This window comes from Chiloscyllium plagiosum, chromosome 39, assembly GCF_004010195.1.
Source record: "Chiloscyllium plagiosum isolate BGI_BamShark_2017 chromosome 39, ASM401019v2, whole genome shotgun sequence".
Taxonomy (NCBI): Eukaryota; Metazoa; Chordata; class Chondrichthyes; order Orectolobiformes; family Hemiscylliidae; genus Chiloscyllium; species Chiloscyllium plagiosum.
Genome location: NC_057748.1, coordinates 7708133 through 7714055, shown reverse-complemented (window position 1 = coordinate 7714055; position 5923 = coordinate 7708133). Strand labels below are relative to the sequence as shown.

The 5923-nt window shown below is 43.2% G+C and overlaps 1 long non-coding RNA gene across 1 annotated transcript in view; it reads left to right on the top strand.

Moving 5' to 3' along the window:
* The window catches only part of LOC122542192, a 58971-nt gene extending 56748 nt beyond the window's left edge, over positions 1-2223 (top strand). Inside the window, exon 3 of the long non-coding RNA XR_006309754.1 lies at positions 1965-2223. This is a non-coding gene — a long non-coding RNA (uncharacterized LOC122542192). The remainder of the gene's footprint in view (positions 1-1964) is intronic.
* Positions 2224-5923: the final 3700 nt, after the last annotated feature.

Genomic DNA, 5923 nt, shown 5'->3' with positions numbered 1-5923 from the left:
CTATCACCTCCATCCCCACCCACATTCACCTATTGTACTCTTTGCTACCTTCTACCCAGCCCCACTTCCCCCCCTCCACCCCGCCCAGCACTTATCTCTCAACCGTGGTGGCTCCCTGCCTCCATTCCTGATGAAGGGCTTTTGCCCAAAACGTCAATTTTCCTGCTCTTCGGATGCTGCCTGACCTGCAGTGCTTTTCCAGCACCACTCTAATCTAAACCCTAATCTTTATGTACAATTCCTTTCACAATAAAGGTTAACATTCCATTTTCTTTTAATTCCATCAGTTAACAGATATTTATCTACATTAGATATAAAATTATTTATTGTTTGTGGAAGACAGCTCCAAACTTCTATCGCCCTTTGTGTGAAGAAGCGCGTCATAATTTCATTTTGAAAGGTTTGGCTCTAACTTTAAGATCCTGGCCCCATGCCCTAGCCTTTCCAACCAACAAAATCAGTTGCTTGCTATCTAGCCTACTTGTTCTCTTAATATCTTAAAACCTTTAATGAGATCAAATTTTAATCTTCTAAATTTCAGGGAATGCAACCTTGGTTTGTGTAATTGTCCCTCATAAATTAACTCTTGGAGTCCAATTTACATCCCAGTAAATCTGCACTGTACTACCTCAAAAGTACCTGAGTCCTTCTTATTGCGTTGTGCCCAGAACTGCTCAGAGTTCTCCAGTTGTAGACTAATCAGGACTTGATATAATCAAATGAATATGTCTACTATTTGGATTGTGTATTGCGTCCTGTCAGTTCTGAAGATGAGACTGTCAACATTTACACTTTGACCTAGAATTTTTGAATGTAGATGATGCTGGTTAGGCTATCATTTCTACACGTTCCATCTCTACACGTTCCTTGAGAAGGTGATGATGAGCTATCTTGAACTGCTGTCATCTAAAAAGTGCAGGGATACTGACAGTGCTATTCAGAAGAGAGTTCCAGGATTTGATGGTGAAGAAACAGGAATATAGTCAGGATGATGTGTGGCATGGAAGGAAGCTTGCAAGGGATAGCATTCCCATTCATTTGCTGTCCATGTCTGTCTAGATGGCAGAGGTCAGGAATATGTTGTCGATAGAGGCTTGATAAATTGATGCAGTGCATTCTGAGGTTGGTACATGCTGCTACCAGAGAAAGTGGTGGAGGCTGGTACAATTACAATATTTAAAAGAATTGGTACATGTATAGGAGGGGTTTAAAGGGAAATGGGCCAAATGCTGGCAAATGGGACAAGATTAATTTAGGATATCTGTTGGCATGGATGAATTGGACCGAAGGGTCTGGTGTACTACTCTAAGACTCTACTGAGAGTCAATGATGTAGGGAATGAATAGTGAAGGTAATGGATTGGTTGCTAATCAAGTGGGTTGCTTTGTCCTGGATGGTGTTGAGCTTCTTGAGTGCATTGGAGCTGCACTTGTCCAGGCAAGTGGAGTGTATTCCATCACTCTCCTGATTTGTGTCTTGGTTTATGGGAGTCTAGGAAGTGAGTTAATTATTGATTAATGGTCAGTCATTAATACATTGCTGCGAGAAAGTGTCCAGGAGATACAATCTGGGGGCATAAATTAAATTTTCTGCATTTTGCTTCATTTCGTTTGAGCACTTTCCTTTAATATATATAAATAATGCGATTGGAGGTGGGGAAAGACTGATTGATTGACACTTTTAAAAAATTAATTCATTTGTCGGATGTGGGTGTTGCTGGCTGGGCCAGCATTTATTGCCCGTCCCTAGTTGCCCCCTGAGAGGGTGGGGGTGAGCTGCCTTCTTGAACCGTTGCAGTCCATCTGCTGTGGGTTGACCCACAATGCCCTTAGGAAGGGAATTCCAGGATTTTGACCCAGCGACAGCGAAGGAATAGAGATATATTTCCAAGTCAGGATGGTGAGTGGCTTGGAGGGGAACTTGATGGTGGTGTTTCCATGTATCTGCTGCCTTTGTCTTTCTAGATGGATCATTCAACTGGGTGAGGATGCGTCTGTTCCACTTGGTCTGAAGAGGTGGAGACTCCTGAGGGTAACGATACAAATAACCAATGGAGGAAGTGCCAGGGAGGAGCATTGGATGTCATGTGTTGAAGTCTCCTGGAATACATCCAATCAGAGTTGGCCGCCTCATCTGAATCCATTGTACATAATCAAATGTAAAGCAGTAATTTGCCTTGCTCAATAACTATTTTCAAAGCATTTCCTTTAATAAAGTCTCTGTTGTTTTGGAACACATTAAATGGTCTCACTGCTTGTCTAGAGGTAACAGCGGAGGAGGGAATTTCTTTGGGCACAAGTTACATATTCAATCAGCAGATGGGCAGCGGCCATCAGGAAATTCACAACTGATTCTAATGTCACATGTTCCTTCCCCGAGGGTGGCTTGGTTTGGGGGATGGACAGAGGTGGGCCAGGATATGGAGTAGAGGACAATGGGGGTGTGTGTGGGGAGGACTACTGTCATCCCAGAGTTGGTCCATTGGAAATTTTTATTTTCACTTGCCCTACTGACAAATTGTCCATTGGAAATACGGCATATGCCTTGTCCCCAGCACAGAAGGGAAATGAATTAATTGTAGGGTGCTACTCCCCTTCTCCTTTGGACAACTGCCTCCCCCTTTCCCTCCAACTCCTCCATTTCTCTTCCTTCATGCCCCTTACTGTAATACTTTGTAAGAGATACCTTACACCACTTGCTGAACAATCCCTGATATGTTCCACACCCTCACTGTGACCCATCCTCACATAAACCACATCCCATGCTGTAACACAAGCTGATATACTTAGATCATAAGACCATAAGACATAGGAGCAGAAATTAGGCCATTCAGCCCATCAAGTCTGTTCCACTGTTCAATCATGGAAGATAAGTATCTCAACCCCATTCTCCTGCTTTCTCCCCGTAACCCTTGGTTCCCTTGACAATCAAGAACCTATCTATCTTTGTCGTAAATATACTCAATGACCGCACCTTCACAGGCTTCTGTGGCAATGAATTCCATAGATTCACACTATTTGGGTGAAGAAGTTTCTCCTTATCTCCGTTCTAAAAGGTCTTCCCTTTACTCTAAGGCTATGCCCTCGGGTCCCACTGTCTCCTATCAATGGAAACATCTTCCCAACATCTACTCTCTCCAGGCTAGTCAGTATTCTGTATATTTCAATTAGATCCCACCTCATCATTCTAAGCTCCATCACATATAAACCCAGAGTCCTCAAACGTTCCTCATATGTTAAACTTTTCATTCCTGGGACCATTCTCGTGAGCCTCCTCCGAACATGTTCCAGGGCCAGTACATCCTTCCTGAGATAAGGGATCCAAACCTGTGTACAATATTCCAAATGTGGTCTGACTAGAGAGTTATAGAGCCTCAGAATACATCCCTGCTTTTATATTCAAGTCCTCTCAAAATAAATGCCATCATTGCATTTGCCTTCCAAATTTCTGACTCAACCTGCATGTTTATCTTGAGAGATTCCTGGACTAGAATCCCCAAGGCTCTTTGCACTTCAGACTTCTGAATTTTCACCCCGTTTAGAAAATAGTCTATGCCTCTTCTTCCCACCAAAGTGCATGACCTCACACTTTCCCACATTGTACTCCTGCCACTTCTTTGCCCACTCTCCGATCCTGTCCACATCCTTCTGCAGCCTCCCCTCAATGCTACCTGTTCCTCTACCTAGCTTTGTATCATCTGCAAACTTACCCAGAATGCCCTCAGTTCCTTCATCGAGGTCATTAATATATAAAGTGAAAGGTTGTGGTCCCAAAACTGAGTCTTGCAGAACACCACTTGTCACTGGTTGCCATCCTGAGAAAGACCCTTTTATCCCCACTCTCTGCTTTCCACCAGACAGCCAAGCTTCTATCCAAGCTAACACCTGCCTCTGACACCATGGTTTAACCTGCTCGTTACTTCCTCAAAGAATTCTAACAGATTTGTCAGGCATGACCTCCCGTTGATGAAACCATGCTGACATTGCCCTATTTTACCATACATTTCCAAGTGTTCAGAAATCTCATTCTTCATAATGGATTCCAAGATCTTACTCATGACAGTGGTTAGGCTAATTGGTCTGTAATTTTCTGTCTTTTGCCTTACTCCCTTTTTAAGCAGGAGTGTTACGTTAGCGATTTTCCAGTATTCTGGGGCCCTCCCTGATCCTTGCAATTCCTGAAAGATCACCACTAACACTTTGGCTATCTCTTCAGCTATCTTCCTTAGAACTCTGGGGTGTAGTCCATCTGGTCCAGGTGATTTATCAACATTCAGGCCATTCAATTTTCCCAGCACCTTCTCCTTGGTGATAGCCACCATACTCAGCTCTGCTTCTTGAATTTTTGGGATATTACTTGTGTCTTCCACCATGAAGACTGACCTGAAGTAAATATTTAGTTATAGAGTCATAGAGATATACAATTTCTTTGTTTTCCACTACTATCTCTCCAGCGTCATTTTCCAGTGGCCTAATGCCCACTTTTGCCTGTGTTTTGCCCTTTATATATTTAAACAATCTCTTACAGTCTTCCTTTATATTGCTGGCTTGTTTACCCTCATATTTAATCTTCTCCCTCTGTTGGTCTTTGTAAGCTTCCCAATCCTCTGGTTTCCCACTGCCCTTCACCACATTATATGCTTTCTCTTTTGCTTTTATGCTATCCCTGACTTCCCTGATAAGCCGTGGATGCCTCATCCTCCCTGTACCTGCTTTTTTATCCTCGGGATGAATCTCTGCTGTGTTTCCTGAATTACTCCCAGGAACTTCTGCCATTGCTGCTCCACTGTTTTTCCTGCTAGGCTACCCAGCTCCTCCCTCATACCTCTGTAGTGTCTTTATTCGTCTCGAATACTGTTACCTCTGATTCTACCTTCACCCTCTCAAATTACTTCACACTAGTCATTATAAAACACCCTAATGTACTTCACACCCCTCCCTGTAATGCACTCTGATATACCCCACAATCCTCACTGTAACACTCTGATGTACCCCACATCCTTCACTGTAACAGACTCTGATATATACCGCACACCCTTCACTGTGATATACCCCACAATCCTCACTGTAACACTGATATACCCCACAATCCTCACTGTAACACTCTGATAAAGCCCACAATCCTCAATGTAACACTGATATACCTCACACCCCTTATTGTAACACACCCTGAAATATCACACACACCTTACTATAACTCACTGATATACCCCACAATCCTCCCTGTAACACTCTGATATACCCCGCACGCTTCACTGTAACACATTCTCATAAATACCCCACACCACTCACTGTAACACTCTGATATAACCCACACCCTTCACCGTAACACTGATAAAGTCCACAACACTCACTGTAACACACTCAAACATACTCCGTACCCCTCACACTAACACTGATATAGCCCATGCCCCTCACTGTAACACTCTGTTATACTCCACACCCCTTATTGTTACACACCCTGAAATATCTCACACACCCTACTATAACTCACTGATATACCCCACAGTCCTCACTGTAACACTCTGATATACCCTGCACCCTTCGCTGTAACAATGCCCAATACCCCTCACCATAACTCTCTCTGATATACCCCACACGCATTATTGTAACACTCTGACATACAGCACACTCTTCAGTGTAACACTGATATGCCCCACACCCCTCACTATCGCACAGTCTGATATACCCCACAACCCTCGCTGTCACACTATGATATATAATCCACACCTCTCACTAATATGCATTCTCTCAAATACCCCACACTGTAACATTCAAATACTCTCTACCCCATTCATTTTAATCTTAATATAACTACTACTCCTCATTCCTCACTGTAACACTCTGATATACCCTACAACCCTCACTGTAATAAAATCTGATTTACCCAACATTGCAACATTCAAGTATTCCCTACATACCTC